At 46.3% G+C, this 16440-nt stretch overlaps 1 non-coding gene across 1 annotated transcript; it reads left to right on the forward strand.

The window, feature by feature from the left end:
- Window positions 1–14694: 14694 nt before the first annotated feature.
- On the forward strand, window positions 14695–14827 carry LOC114813526. Its single transcript, XR_003761243.1, has one exon. It is a non-coding gene; the product is annotated as a small nucleolar RNA SNORA7 (small nucleolar RNA).
- The last annotated feature ends 1613 nt before the right edge of the window (window positions 14828–16440 follow it).

Raw genomic sequence — 16440 nt, forward strand, 5'->3', positions numbered from 1 at the left:
GTTCTGGGGTAGATACATGATTATCAGGGTGGGCCCGCATGGGGCTTACAGTCTAAAGAAGAACAGGTATTTCAACTCCATTTTACAGATGAGGAGACTGAGACCCAGAAGTGTTAAGTGATTTGCCAAAGTCACACAGACACATGATGGGGCCGGGATTAGAACCCAGGTCCTCTAACTCCTAGACCCTTGCTGTTACCACTTCTCATGCACTGAACACTTCCTGGGAGCAAAGCACTGTACTGAATGAAGCACTTGGGAGACTACAATACAACAGAATTGGTAGATATGATCCCCGCCCACAAGGAGTTTACAGCGGAAGACGGACATTAAAATAGAATAGAGATTTGAGAAATGGCAAAATATAAACATAAGCTCCTAAATCAGCTTGCTGGCTCTAAATAGACTAACCTAATCTTTAAAAATTATTCACTGGGCTCTACCTGCATGAACCTGGCACCCCTGCCTGACAGGGAAGGATCATCATCGTCATCAGTGACGTTTATTGATCACTTACTGTGTACAACGTACTATTCTGAGCACTTGGGAGAGTACAGTGCAGCAGAGTTGGCAGGCACATTCCCTGCCCACGACAAACTTGCAGTCTAGAGGGGTCTGAATTCTAGCCTCATCTGGAGCAGACCAGAGTTGGAGCAAAAGGGAGGAAGCGTTGCAGCTTCCACAGAGAGCGGGTAGGGCTGCTGAGAGAGTGGCGGCTGCTTTAGGAAGGTCTCCCTTAACAGACACTCTCGCTGGCAGAACTCCCTGGTCCCTTAATCAATCAGTGGTATTTACTGAGCACTTTGTGCAGGACACTGTACTAGGCGTTTGGAAAAGTCCAGTAGACTAAAGTAACAGAAGTGCTGTGGTTTTTGCATTCTTCCTCCCAGACTGTATGGCATACACTTCCCCAAGCTGGTTTCCATAGCCTCTGATAGCTCTTCTGGGAGTTCCTCGACAATGTAAGCTCATTGTGGGCAGGGGATGTGTCTGTTATACTGTACTCTCCCAAGGGCTTTGTATACTGTTCGGCACATAGGAAGTGCTCAGAAAATACAAATGACTGACACTGAGTAGACTTTGGGGGGGCATCAATCCTCTTAATTGTGGTATTGGTTAAGCGCTTATCATGTGCCAAGCTGGGGAAGATATAAAGTAATTAGGTCCCACATGGGCTCATAGCCCAAGTAAGAAGGAACACAAGTTCTGAATCCCCATTTTGCAGATGAGGGAACTGAGGCACAGGGAAGTTAAGTGATTTGCCCAAGGTCACGCAGCAGGTGAGCTGGCATTAGAACCCAGGTCCTCTGTCTCCTAGGTCTGTGGTCTTTCCACTAGGCCAAGCAGTTTCCCTTAATTTCTCCAGTGCTCAGTCGCTCCATCTGTCCATCAGAGAGATCCCTAAAATCAATCAACCAATCAATTAATGATATTTTTTGAGTATTTACTGTGCGCGGAATGCTTTACTAAGCACTTGAAAGAGTACAGTGTAACAGAGTTGTTAGACACATTCCCTGCCCACAAGGAGCTACAACTCTTCATCTCTTCTTAGGGCTGCGAGGAGGGTCAGTGAGACAATTGTCATTGCTTTAGAAAATAAAATGTAACCCATAAAATCACATTTTATCACCCCCTTTTGCAGACTTCATCCTTAGCAGTGTGTTTGGGCTAACAAAAATTAAGTAGTCAAACAACCAGTAAAACAATCAACATCATCATCATCTAATGGAAGCAGAATGGAAGAGCGGTGTGGCTTAATGGAAAGAGCAAGGGCCTGGGAGTTATTGGATCTGAGTTCTAATCCTGTTTCGGCCAGTTACTTTCTGGGTGACTTTGGCCAAGTCACTTCATTTCTCTGGGCCTCAGTTTCCTCCTCTCTAAAATGGGGCACGTTATCCCTCCGACTTGGACTGTGACCTCCATGAGGGACAGGGACTGTTTCACATGATTAACTTGTATCTTCCTCAGCAGGTAGAACAGTGCTTGACACACATAATAACGCTCATAATAAGTGCTTAACAAATATAATAATGCTAATAATAATAACTATATGGCGATTTGGTCAGCCTGGAGCCTCATCCACTCCTCCTTCTCTGCAGCTCAGGGTGTAGAAAGCAGGGGAGAGGGCTTTTGCACTTTGGGGTCATGGGGACCTAACTTCCCTCACCGGCTCTTACCCTTTCCTCTTTATTAAACCGATAACCGGGGCAAAATCGCTCTTCAGAGCAAGCGGGAGCCCGTCAATAGGCAGAGGGCTGGGCCCCTGAAATCTCAGAGCCTGCAAAGGTGCCGTTATCAGCAAGCGATTGGCTAATAAAGTGGTAGACTCAAAGCGAGGGGCCCCGGATTAGTTTCTGGGAAGGGAGGGAGCTACTGTGTGGCAGATTCTCAGCCCCTCCTCCTTCAGCTCTCCACGGTGGCCCTGCGCTGGCAGACTGCAAGACAATAAAACAGCCCAAGCCTGGCTCCAGGCCCAATGCTACAATCAGTCAACCAGAGGTATTGACTTAGGGCCTACTGTTTGCAGACCACCATACCAAGCACTTGGGAGAATACAGTGCAATAGAATTGATAGACATGATCCCTGCCCTCAAGGAGCTTACAGTCCAGAAGGGGAGATGGACGTAAAAATAAATTACAGGCAGAGTGCAAAGACAGGTACACCCTCCTGCCTAAACTCCAAAGCCTTTGTTCCCCATGGGCTTCTTTTGTGTGGGATGGGACTTAGAATTCATCTTTAAGGCGCTGAAATGGTCTCTAAACTCCAAGAGCATGGTGTAGTGGATACAGCATGGGCCCGGAAGTCAGAAGGTCAAGGGTTCTAACCCCGGCTCTGTTGCTTGTCTATCGTGTGACCTCAGAGAAGTCACTTCACTTCTCTGGGCCTCAGTTCCCTCATCTGTAAAATACGGATTGAGACTGTGAGCCCTACGTGGGATAGGGACTGTGTCCAATCCTACTATGTTGTATCTACCCCAGTGCTTAGTACAGTGACTTGCATGTAGTAAGCACTTAACAAATACCACAATTATTATTATTATTATTATGAAATTATAAGCTCCGCCACTAGACTATAAGCTCCTTGAAGACAGGGAATGCACTTTTGCTTCCGTTGTACTTTCCCAAGCATTCGTGGGCTTTGTACTTGCTAAGATGCTCAATAAATACCTCTGGTTGGTGGAAATATTTTTCCATGGAATATGGGGTCTGTGTCCTCCTAGACAAAGGCAAGGTTATTAAATGAGAATAATTTAGACCAAGGACCAGGCTAGAAGACAGAAAACACGACTTTTAATTCTGTGTCTGTCACTAAGTTGCTGTGTGACATAGGGTAAATCACTTACCTTCTCTGAGCCTCTGTGCCCCCATCTATAAAAGGTCCAATAATCCATGATGTTTTGGAGGAAAAGTGGCTTAATGGAAAGAGGATGGGACTGGGAGTCAGGTGTGTGGCACCTTAGGCAAGTCACTGAAATTCTCTGGGCCTCAGTTTCCTCATCTGATTTTTTTCATGGTATTAAAGGACTTATTATGTATCAGGCACTGTACTCAGCACTGGGGTTTATGCAACCGAATCAGGTAATAATTATAATCATTCTAATATTTGCTTACTTTGTAGGTGCCAAGCACTGTTCTCAATGCTGGGGTAGATAGAAGTTAATCAGGATGGACACAGTCCCTGTTCCACATTGGGCTCATACTGGTAATCCCCATTTTTTACAGATGAGGTAACCGAGGCACAGAGAAGTTAAGTGACTCGCCCAAGGTCACACAGCAGACATGTGGCAGTGCCAGGATTAGAACCCAGGTCCTTCTGAACCTCAGGCCTGTGCTCTATCCACTAAGTCACGCTGCTTCTCCCAACACAGTCCCTGATGCACATGGGGCCCACAGTCTTATTCCCACTTTGCAGACAAGGAAAGTGAGGCATAGAGAAGTTAAATGACTTGTCTAAAGTCAAACAGCAGAAAAATGGTGGTGCCAGGATTAGGACGCAGATCTTTCTGACTACCTGGCCCCTGCTCTATCCACTAAATCAAATTGCTTCTCATCTGTAAAATGGGGATAAAATATCTGCTCTGCCTTCCTCATAGTCTGTGAGCCCGGGGACTCACTGTCCAGAAGCATCTCTCCAGGAGGATCACGTGTCCCAGCCGAAGCTGAGTTGGTGACGCGCTCTGGGGGCCTTTTTTTTTTTTTTTGATGGTATCTGTTAAGCTCTTACTATGTGTCAAACACTATTCTAAGTGCTGGGGTAGATAGGAGTGAACTAAGTTGGACACAGTCCCTGTCCCACAAGGGACTCACAATCTAAGTAGGAGGGAGAAAAGGAGAACTGAGTTATAGGCAAGTTAAGCAGCAAGGCTTAGTAGGTAGAGCGCAAGGCTGGAAGTCAGAAGGACATGGGTTCTAATCCCAGCTCTGCCACATGTCTGCTGTGTGACCTTGGATAAGTCACTAAACTTCTCTGTGCCTTAGTTACGTCATCTGGAAAATTCATTCAATAGCATTTATTTAGCACTTACTATGTGCAGAGCACTGTACTAAGCGCTTGGAATAGAGATATAGAAACAGAAATAGAAACAGATAGAGACAATCCCTGCCCATCAACAGGCTTACAGTCTAATCGGGGGAGACAGACAGACAGACAAAAACAATAGCAATAAATACAATCAAGGGAATGTACACCTCATTAACAAAATAAATAGGGTAATAAAAATATTTACATATGAGCAAATGAGCACAGTGCTGGGGGGAGGGGAAGGGAGAGAAGGAGAAACAGAGGGAAAAGGGGGGAAAGAGGGCTTAGCTGAGGGGAGGTGGGGGGGGGCAGCAAGGCAGCAGAGGGAGCAGAGGGAAAAGGGGAAGCAATGTGTCCAACCTGATCAACTTGTATCTACTGCAATACTGAAAACAGTTCTTGGCACATGGTAAGCATTTAACAAGTACCATAACTATTATTATTACTATTATTATTATTAAGTGACTTGTCCAAGTTCACACAGCAAGCATTTGGCGGAGTGGGATTTGAACCCAGAGCCTTTGACTCCCAGGTCTGTGCTCTTTCCACTAGGCCACGCTCTTTCTCCTTGAAGGAAGCATGGGACAAACTCCGGACCCTCAACATGCGGCATTAAAGTCCACTGGGCCCAGGGAGCTGGGATCACTTGGGTTGACCCGAGTACTGGAGTAGAAGGTGAGACTTAGGGCAGAGCAAACAGAGAGTGGATTCTGAGTAAATAAGGGCTGTGGGTGAAATGGAACAAATTCCTTCACTCAGGCTGCCCCTCAACAATCACGTCAACATCAGGAGCCTGGGTGGAGCACAGGACAACTGTGTCGGCAGGGAAGAAAAGCTGGCCTGACCCCACACCCCTTGATTTCACCTGATCTCCGGGGCCCCACCAGCAACACAAACACAGCACCTTGTACCTGGGGCAACATTCTCCTCGTGCTTGGCAACGGGGACTGTTGCAGAGGCCGTAGGGAATCTTATGCAGCTCTAGGCCCCGGCCAAAATGCTACAGGAGGGATTCAGGTTAGATTTAAGGAAGGAATTCCCAACAAGGAGGCTTGAGAGACATGAAATGAGGGATATCTTGAAGCCCATAGCTCTTTCTGTAATGATAAGAGGAGACTTTATGGCTGGAGGCAGAGGAATGGACAAGATGAACTCTCCAGGTCAGCTGTAGAACTCTATAATACTATTAAAACTAATCCTTGAGTGGGAAGATCCCGAGAGACCGTAGAGAGATCCAGGGGGTAGAGTAATAATAATGTAGGTATTTGTTAAGCGCTTACTATGTGCCGAGCACTGTTCTAAGCGCTGGGGTAGATACAGGGTAATCAGGTTGTCCCACGTGGGGCTCACAGTCTTAATCCCCATTTTACAGATGAGGGAACTGAGGCCCAGAGAAGTGAACTGACTTGCCACAGTCACACAGCTGACGGACGGCAGAGCCGGAAATCGAACCCATGATTTCTGACACCCAAACCCGTGCCCTTTCCACTGAGCCACGCTCCCAGACCTCAGTCAGCGACATAAAGGAGACAGGGATCAGGATGACCTCATGGTTAGAGCAAGGGAAGTAAGTAGGGTGGTTTTCCTTGATTTGACCCAAAACAGAACAAAACTCAACCTCTTGACCTCTCAGGTGCCCATCCTTTTCCTGCTGGGACACAGCAAGGGAAAATCTAAAATAAGCAACTCATCTCTGTGTCTAGATCTCCTCAGGCTTTTGGCATTTGCTGACTGTTTGCAAGTCCTCTGGGCCCTGGAGGGCGGAAGGCCATGCCCGGGGAATGCCCATGCAGAATCCCAGAGGGGACAGGAGAGTAGGCTCTGTTCTCTGCTTCTCAACTGGGTCCTGAGGCGCTGAAGAGCTGAACCCGTGGAACTAATCATCTGAGTAGGAGGTGATAATAATAAAAATAATAATAATGATGATGATGATGGTATTTGTTAAGTGCTTACTATTTGCCATACACTGTTCTAAGCGCTGGGGTAGATTCAAGGTAATCAGGTTGTCCCTTGTGGGGCTGACAGTCTTAATCCCCATTTTACATATGAGGTGACTGAAGCACAGAGAAGTTAAGTGACTTGCCCCAATTCACACAGCTGACAAGTGGCAGAGTCTGGATTAGAACCCACGACCTCTGACTCCCAAGCCCATGCTCTTTCCATTCAGACGTGTTGCGGCTCCACTTGAGAGAATCGTACAGCTGGATGGTAATCAGATCCGTCAGTGGTATTTATTGAATGCTTACTGTGTGAAGAGCACTGTGAGCTTGTTGTGGGCAGGAACGTGTCAGTTGTTATATTGTACTTTCCCAAGTACTTAGTACACTGCTTTGCACGCAGTAAGAGCTCAATAAATACGATTAATGAACGAATGTACTAAACACTTGGGAAAGTACCACATAACAGAGTTGGTAGACAAATTCACTGACCATAAGAGACTTACAGTCTAAAGCACCGTAATCTCAACAGGTCACTGGGTCCAGCCCCTCTTCCACGCAGGGGGCTGAAAGCAGTCCCTGTTTTCCAAGTAAAGTCACTTAACAATCCCCATTTTACAGAAGAGGTAAGCCGCACTACGCTATGTGCGATGCTGTTCATGCTGGAGGTTCACGCTGAAGGTTCGAAAGACATATTCACGCTGAATGTTTGAAAGACATACACAGTCACAAAATCGTTCTGCCACCATTTAAATAATTTCTCTCTGGAAACCCTAGTAGCAAAGCCCCATGAGGGAAGATCATCCTTCTGATCCCCAATAAGGAAATAGAGAAACTCATGTCAGGGTGCTTGGTCCAGCCAATGGCTTGGGTGGGCACCATCCTCTCCTTGCGCCAGTGTTTCTTGGCCACTCTCTGAGTGGTGCTTTCAGTCCTGGCACAGGGGCCTGGTTCATGGGCCCGAGAATAGTATTAACTGTGGTGTTTGTTAAGTGCTTACTGTGTGCCAAGCACCATAACAATCAATCAGTCGTATTTACTGAGCACTTATTATGTAATAATGTTGGTATTTGTTAAGCGCTTACTATGTGCCGAGCACTGTTCTAAGCGCTGGGGTAGACACAGGGGAAGCAGGTTGTCCCACGTGGGGCTCACAGTCTTAATCCCCATTTTACAGATGAGGGAACTGAGGCACAGAGAAGTGAAGTGACTTGCCCACAGTCACACAGCTGACAAGTGGCAGAGCTGGGATTCGAACTCACGAGCCCTGACTCCAAAGCCCGTGCTCTTTCCACTGCGCCACGCTTATGTGCTAAGTACCAGTACTATGCTGGGATAGATACAAGATAATCAGGTCCCACATCGGACTCACTGTCTAAGTAGGAGGGAGAACAGACATTGAATCTTCATTTTGCAGATGAGGAACTGAGGCACAGAACAGTTAAGGGACTTGTTCAAGGTCACCTAGCAGGTAAGTGGCAGGGTTGGGATTAGAATGTAGATCCTCCGACAACCAGAACGATGCTCTTTCCACTAGGCCATGCTCTGTCCCACGTAGTAGTACAAGTAATAATATTTATTAAGTACTTACTGTGTGTAGAGTGTTGTACTAAGTTCTGGGAGAGAACAGGTGGGAATTATTCATTCATTCATTCATTCATTCAATAGTATTTATTGAGCGCTTACTATGTGCAGAGCACTGTACTAAGCGCTTGGGATGAACAAGTCGGCAACAGATAGAGACAGTCCCTGCCGTTTGACGGGTTTACAGTCTAATCGGGGGAGACGGACAGACGAGAACGATGGCAATAAACAGCGTCGAGGGGAAGAACATCTCGTAAAAACAATGGCAACTAAATAGAATCGAGGCGATGTACAATTCATTAACAAAATAAATAGGGTAACGAAAATATATACAGTTGAGCGGACGAGTACGGTGCTGTGGGGATGGGAAGGGAGAGGTGGAGGAGCAGAGGGAAAAGGGGAAAATGAGGCTTTAGCTGCGGAGAGGTAAAGGGGGGATGGCAGAGGGAGTAGAGGGGGAAGAGGAGCTCAGTCTGGGAACGCCTCTTGGAGGAGGTGATTTTTAAGTAGACATTGGCCCCTGTCCCTCTGGGGGCTCAAACCTCAGAGAGTCCAAGTAGTGGAGGGAGAATGGCCCCTCAGGGGGTGATTTTCCTCCCCCATTTTCCCAGGGCTGTTTTTCCTCCGGGTTCCTTGCATCTATCCTAGTGTGTTGTGTCTGCACATCCTTGTTCCCCCAAGGAGAAACTACTGAATGCAGAAGAAGCTCAAGGACTGACCAGGTGGCTAAATGGATGTGTTCATGAAGTTGATAAGGGAAACTAAAGAGCTACTGGGGAATTAGCCGACAGGACCACAGAGAACTTCTGTGTGAGTGATGTGTGTCTCTGAAATGGTGGCTTCTCTCCAAAACCTTCTTCTCCTTTGAGCCTATGTGGGTGATGGCTCAGCGAGCTGAGAAGAAGGGAAAGAAGATGAAAACCCACAGCAAAAGGTTTTGCTTCTCTCTCCTTGTCCACCTTGATATCCTGGTTGATCGAGACTTAAATGGGTTCGAGGAGAGGACTGGCCCTGGTAAGTGCAGCAGGAGGGTTTCAAGTTAGACACCAGAATAGTACAGGGAGGGAGGTTGTGGACTCTTGACTTGACTCACTGATCAATCGATCAATGACATTTATTGAACGCTTACTTTGTACAGTGGTCTGTACTAAACTCTTGCTAGAGTACAGTAAAAACAGAGCTGGTGGAAATGTTCCCTGCCCACAGTGAAGCAGCGTGGAGGCAGCGTGGCCTAGTAGAAGGAGCACAGACCCGGGAGTCAGAAGAGCTGAGTTCTAATGCCGGTTCTGCCAGGTGACTGCTGTGTGACCTTGGGCAAGTCACTCAACTTCTCTGGGCCTCTGTTCCCTCATCTGCAAAATAGGGATTCAATACCTGTTCTCCTTCATACTTCAGCTGTGAGCCCCAAGTGGGGACTGATTATCTTGTTCCTACCCCAGTGCTTAGTACAGTGCTTGGCACATAGTAAATACTTAACAAATACCATTATTATTAATATCATTATGAATAATGATCTTACAGTCTAGAAGGGGAGACAAACATTAATATAAATCAATAATTTATGGATATGCATATAAATGCTGTGGATATGAGTTTGGAGTGAATATTAAAATGCTAATACCACCGGGATTTCTTTAGTTCAAAGCATGGACCCTCCTTTCTTCTTCCTTCCGATTTCCTCCTGCCCCTGCCCTATCAGCCTGGGCTGGGTTAGAGGGAAGGTTTAGTAAACAGGACACACTGCTGAAGTTCCTGAGAACTATTTTTTTTCCTTTTTTAAAAGAATGGTATCTAAGTGCCTACTAAATTCCAGGCACTGTACTAAGCGCTGGAATAGATACGAGATAACTGAGTTGGACACGGTCCCTGTCCTGCATAGGACACCCAGTCTTAATCCCCATTTTACAGATGAGATAACTGAGGCCCAGAGAGTTAAGCGACTTGCCCAAGGTCACACAGCAGATAGTGGTGGAGCTAGGATTAGAACCCAGGTCCTCTGACTCCCAGGCCTGTGTTTTTTCCACTAGGTCACGCTGCTTCCAACTGCTTGTGTATGAAAGATTCATCTGATCCTTTATAACCCATTAGATTGAAAGATAGATGAGGTCAGGGTTCCCATCTTTTATATGTAATATGTTCTCTAAGTGCCCAGTAAATGCTACAGAGAAGCAGCATGGCTTTGTGGAAGAGCACAGGTTTGGAAGTCAGAGGTCATGGGTTCTAATCCCCGCTTCGCCACTTGTCAGCTGTGTGGCTTTGGGCAAATCACTTCACTTCTCTGTGCCTCAGTTACCTCATCTGTAAAACGGGGATTAAGACTGTGAGCCCCACGTGGGACAACCTGATTACCTTGTATCTACCCCAGCCCTAACAGGGGTTGGCAAATAGTAAGGGCTTAACAAATGCCATCATCATTACTGACGATGGGACCCGGCTCCTCCCTCATTCGATAGTATTTATTGAGTACTTACTATGTGCAGAGCATTGTACTAAGCACTTGGAATGTGCAAATCGGCAACAGATAGAGACAGTCCCTGCCCATTGACGGGCTTACAGTCTATTTCAGTGGTATTTATTGAGTGCTTACTGTCCTAAGTGCAGAGTGGTAGCCACATTCCCTGCTCACTATGCGTTTACAATGAGTCTATCAGTAGTGTTTGCAGAGCAGTGACTGTGTATAGAACATCTGGAAGGGTACAACAGTTACAAGACACCATCCCTGCCCTGAAGGAGGTTACAATCTAATGGAGGAGACCGCTCCAGAATAATTCACAGACAGAAGGAAGAAGAGATGGAAAAGATGGTTCTGTGTATAGGTAAATGTCCAAATACTAGAACGTACGAATCAATATGTTAAAAAAAAGTTCTTCAGAAGATTTTGAATGCCTAAGTGCTGAGGAGATGTAAAAGTGCTGAGGTGGCATCTGAGAAGCTCTGCCCCCAGCCTATTATGTCACCTTGAGCACATTCATTCATTCATTCATTCAATCATATTTATTGAGCGCTTTCTGTGGGCTAAGAGTTGTACTTAAGGGCTTGGAAGAGAACCATACAACAAGAGACACATCCCCTGTGCACAGTGAGCTCACAGTCTAGAGGTGGAGAGAGACAATAACATAGATAAAATATATATATATATATGTGTGTGTGTGTGTGCGTGCTGTGGGACTGGAAGTGGGGGTGGAATGAAGGGAGCAAGTCAGGGTGACACAGAAGGGAGTGGGAGAAGAGGAAATGAGGGTTTAGTGAGGGGATGCTTCTTGGAAGAGATGTGCCTCCGATAAGGCTTTGAAGTTGGGGAGAGCAATTATCTGTCTGATATGAGGAAAGAGGGCATTTTAAGCCAGAGGCAGGATGTGGGCCAGAGGTCGGCAACCTCAGGAAGACAAGGTTCACAGGCAACTGTCAGGGGAGGGTTACTCTCCTTGATGGTCCCCCTCCCCTCTGCACTATGCTCATTTGTATATATTTTTATTACCCTATTATTTTGTTAATGAGGTGTACATCCCCTTGATTCTATTTATCGCGATTATGTTGTCTTGTTTTTGTCCGTCTCTCTCTCCCCAGATTAGACTGTAAACCTGTCTATGGGCAGGGATTGTCTCTATCTGTTGCCAAATTGTACAGTCCAAGCGCTTAGTACAGTGCTCTGCTCATAGTAAGCGCTCAGTAAATACTATTGAATGATAGACGAGATGGAGGTACAGTGAGAAGGTTAGCATTAGAGAAATGAAGTGTGCAGGCTGGGTTGTAGTAGGAGAGTAGCAAGGTGAGGTCGGAAGGGACAAGGTGATTGAGTGTTTTAAGTGACATCACAGCTTTTCTGTGCCTCAGAATCCCCAACTGTTAAATGGGGATGAAAGACATGTTCTTTCTTACCCTCAGGCTCTGAGCCCCATGTAGAATAGGGACTGTGCCTGATTTAATTATCTTGCATCTACTTGAGCACTTAACACACTGCTTGGCATGTTGGAAGGGCTTAATAAATGTCACAATTTTTAGTAGTAGGAGTAGAAGATAAAGTATCAGAGAACGCTTCCCGAAGGAGGTGGGACTTTGGAAGGACTTGAAGTTAGAGAAAGCTGTGCTTTGGTGGATTTGAAGGAAGAGGGAATTCTAGGCAGGAGAAAAAGCATTAGCTAGGGACCGGATTCAAAAATGAGGCAGAGGGAGAATCTTCATTTGTGAGGAATGAAAAGCGTGAGCTAGGGTCTAGTAGGAGAAGAAAGTTGATGTGTGTGTGTGTATCTGTGGGGGGGGGGGAGAGAGAGAGAGAGAGGGAGGGAGAGAGAGATAACTCCCCGAAGGAGAGGGTCTGTATCTAATTCCCTCATATATTCTTTCCCAGCACTTAATACATTGCTGTATACACAGCAAGCACTTAAAAAATACTATTACTATTAGATCTGATGGAGTGACTTGAAGCCAATAAGCAGGAGCTTCTACTCAATGTGGAGCAGTACGGACAACCGTGAAAGGTTTTTCATTCATTCATTCATTCATTCATTCATTCAATAGTATTTATTGAGTACTTACCCTGTGCAGATCACTGTACTAAGCACTTGGAATGTACAATTCGGCAACAGATAGAGACAATCCCTGCCCACTGACGGGCTTACAGCCTAATCGGGGGAGACAGACGGACAAAAACAAGACAACTTAATTACAATAAATAGAATCAAGGGGATGTACACCTCATTAACAAAATAAATAGGGTATGAAAAATATATACAAATGAGCACAGTGCTGAGGGGAGGGGAAGGGAGAGGAGGAGGAGCAGAGGGAAAGGGGAGAAAGGGAGCTTAGCTGAGGGGAGGTGCACGGGGGGCAGAGAGGCAGCAGAGGGAGCAGAGGGAAAAGGGGAAGCTCAGTCTGGGAAGGCCTCTTGGAGGAGGTGAGCTCTCAGCAGGGCCTTGAAGAAGGGAAGAGAGTGAGTTTGGCGGAGGTGAGGAGGGAGGGCGTTCCAGGACCGCTGGAGGACGTGGGCCAGGGGTCGACGGCGGGATAGGCGTGAACGGGGAACGGTGAGGAGGTGAGCGGCAGAGGAGCGGAGCGTGCGGGGTGGGCGGTAGAAAGAGAGACAGGAGAAGAGGTAGGAGGGGGCAAGGTGATGGAGAGCCTAGAAGCCTAGAGTGAGAAGTTTTTGTTTCGTGCGGAGGTTGATAGGAGTGGAGGTATGGATACAGATTGATATTTTGAAAAACGAGGCAGGCAGCAGAGGGAAGTATGGACCAGAGTGGAGAGGCACAGGAGGCAGGAAAAAAAGACTGGAGACCAATATAGTAATCTGCTAGCCAGTCACTGCTAGTCACTCAAGAAAAATTTCCAGTCACCAGAACAGAGCTGGCAACCATATTTTTTTTTAACATGGTCTGAGAAAAGATTCCGAGGCAAAGTCGGGACTAACACAGCTGGAGCTCGGATTTCCAGAGGGAACAGGGTGTTTTCGCCCCATTGCCAGAGATTTTTCTACTCCAGCCTCAGATAAAGGGACAGATTTATAGCCGAAGACAAACAGCTGTGTTGGTGTCACCACTGCACTGAGAACCCAGCAGAAATGTATCTATAGTGATGCCAATGGACGATTAATATGATCCAGAGCTAACCAATTAAGTAATAGTCCCATTAATAAGCAATTCAAGTAATCTCTGACTTGGCCACTTCCCTTGGCCAAACAAACTTCGAGTAATGCTCCTCATTTATACAGTTCTCTGGTCCCTAGGTCTGTGTCACCAGGAAACCAAGAGGGCTAGAGAGATTGGGTCAGGACTGGGCCAAGGGTAGGAAGTCAATGATCTCACTTTGAAGATTAGACAGTCCACAATAATAATAATAATGTTGGTATTTGTTAAGCGCTTACTATGTGCAGAGCACTGTTCTAAGCGCTGGGGTAGACACAGGGGAATCAGGTTGTCCCACGTGGGGCTCACAGTCTTCATCCCCATTTTACAGATGAGGTAACTGAGGCACAGAGAAGTGAAGTGACTCACCCACAGTCACACATCTGACAAGTGGCAGAGCTGGGATTCGAACTCATGACCTCTGACTCCAAAGCCCATGCTCTTTCCAGTGAGCCACGCTGCTTCTCTAAGAGAAGCCACGTTGCTTCTCTCCGCTTCACAAGAGAGGTAGAGTCGGGAAAGGAGACAGGCTCGGGAAGTTAGGTAAGACAGAAGGACAGGGAAATCTTGGGGTCACTGGGGCTTCTGGAGAAGGTCTGGTTTTGGGAAATTCATTAACAGCGTCTCGTCCTTCACCCTTTGTTGAACGCCCTCATTGTTTAACTCCTCCACTGTCAGTCATGACTCACGAAAGGGATCGCCGAGTCATTGTTAACTGTCCTCTAAGATCACCAGGCTGGCAGCAACCAAATATTAGACGTCATTAGGAAGGGGAGAGAAAACAAAACAACATAGTTTTGCTATTATATAATACTGGCAGGGCCTAATGGAAAGAGCATGGGTCTGCTCTGTGACCTTGGGCAAGTCACTAAAATTCTCGGGGCCTCTGGTTCATCTGTAAAATAGGGATTAAATACATGTTCTCCTCCTCATTAGATGCTAAGATCCCAATGGTTCAGGGAATGTGTCTGATCTGATTATCCTGTGTACTTTGTACTTTGTACTTTCTTGGCACATAGTAAATGCTTATCCCCTCTCAGGGTCGCACCTGGAAAGTTTCCAGTTCTCTACTAGTCTCGACTATGGGAGGGAGAGTCAAGCAGAGGCATTTCCATTCCTAGCTTGGGCAGTGGCTAGCGAGTGGAAGGCAATCTGCTACAAATCAAAACTCACCTGGGCTGGGCAGCAAGCAGCATGGGAGAGAATCAAGGGCGAAGACTCAAATTTATGGCGTGGAAGGGGGCAATGGTAAATCACTTCTGTATTTTTACCAAAAAGATTCCGTGGAAACACTATCAGAATGATCGCAGATAAAAGTGGAGCGTTCTGGGAGAGCTATGGCATCGCTATGGCTTGGCGGCGACTCGATGGCATAAGACAAGACAAAATGCGTAACAAATCTGACCATTATTATTATCATTTACCATGGTATAATCTAGGTTAATTAATCCATCCATGGTATTTATTGAACACTTACTGTGGACACAGCACTGTATTAAGTGCTTGGGAGAGTACAATATAACAAAGCTGCTAAGCTCCTGCCCAACACAGGTGAGTGGAGGGGAGACTGGCTCAGTTCCGGTCCTTACATGCCACAAAGGAGAACATAGTAGAAGAGTCACCAAAATGGTCAGGGAGACAAAGAAGCTTCTCTGTAAGAATACCTACATGTTGAGCTTTAGTTGACAAGGCCCGAGAGGTTGTATCTCCTTGCTCACATCCTCCCTCTGGCCTCGAAGCTCCCTATTCATATTTGACAATCCACCAAACTCCCCACTTTAAAAATCCTCCTAGAATCACATCTCAATCAATCAATGATATTTACTGAATGCTTACTAGATGCAGAGCACTGTACACTAAACGCTTGGGAAAGTACAATGCAACAGAGTTGTTTGACACGTTCCCTGCCCACCAGGAGCTTACAGTCAAGAAGGGGAGACAGACAGATGTTAAATTATGGATATGTACATTAGCGCTGTGGGGCTGAGGGTGGGGTGAAAATCAAGTGCTTAAAAAGTACTGCTCTAAGTGCATAAGCAATGCAGAACAGGGAGGGAGAAGGGGAAATGAGGGCTTAGTTGGGGAAGGCCTCTTGCAGGAGATGTGATTTATATAAGGCTTTGAAGCTGGGGAGCATGGTCACCTGTCATATATGAAGGGGGAGGGAATTCCTGGATTGAAGGAAAACATGAGAAAGAGGTTGTCGGTGAGATAGACGAGATCGAGGTACAATGAATAAATTTGTGTTGGAGGAGCAAAGCGTACAGTTTGGGTTGTAGTAGGAAATCAATGAGGTAAGATAGGAGGGGGAGAGCTGATTGAGTGCTTTAAAGCAGTGAGGCCTTCCAATCAATCAGACAGTCAGTTGTATTTATAGAGAGTTTACTGTTTGCAGGGCACTGTACTAAGCACTTGGAAGAGTACAACACAACAGTATTACAGAAATATTCCCTGCCTACAGACTGGGCCCGTCGTCTCCCTATCCACTCTCCCTTCTGAGTTAACTATGCACTTGGCTGTGTACACCTTAAGCACTTTGATACTCATCCCCGCCCCACAATACTTAAGTAAAAATTCTTATCCTCTACTATTTTCCCTATCCCGAATCTATTTTAATGTCTTTCTCACCCTGTAGTCTGTAAGCTCCTTATGGGCAGGGATCTTGTCCGCTGTTACTTGCATTTTTCCAAGAGCTTAGCACAGTCCTCCACACACAGTAAGTGCTCGATAAATACCATGAATTGATTGATTGAAATCTACAAAATCAAGAAGGGTG

This window comes from Ornithorhynchus anatinus, chromosome 7 (genome assembly GCF_004115215.2).
Source record: "Ornithorhynchus anatinus isolate Pmale09 chromosome 7, mOrnAna1.pri.v4, whole genome shotgun sequence".
In the NCBI taxonomy this organism is placed as follows: Eukaryota; Metazoa; Chordata; class Mammalia; order Monotremata; family Ornithorhynchidae; genus Ornithorhynchus; species Ornithorhynchus anatinus.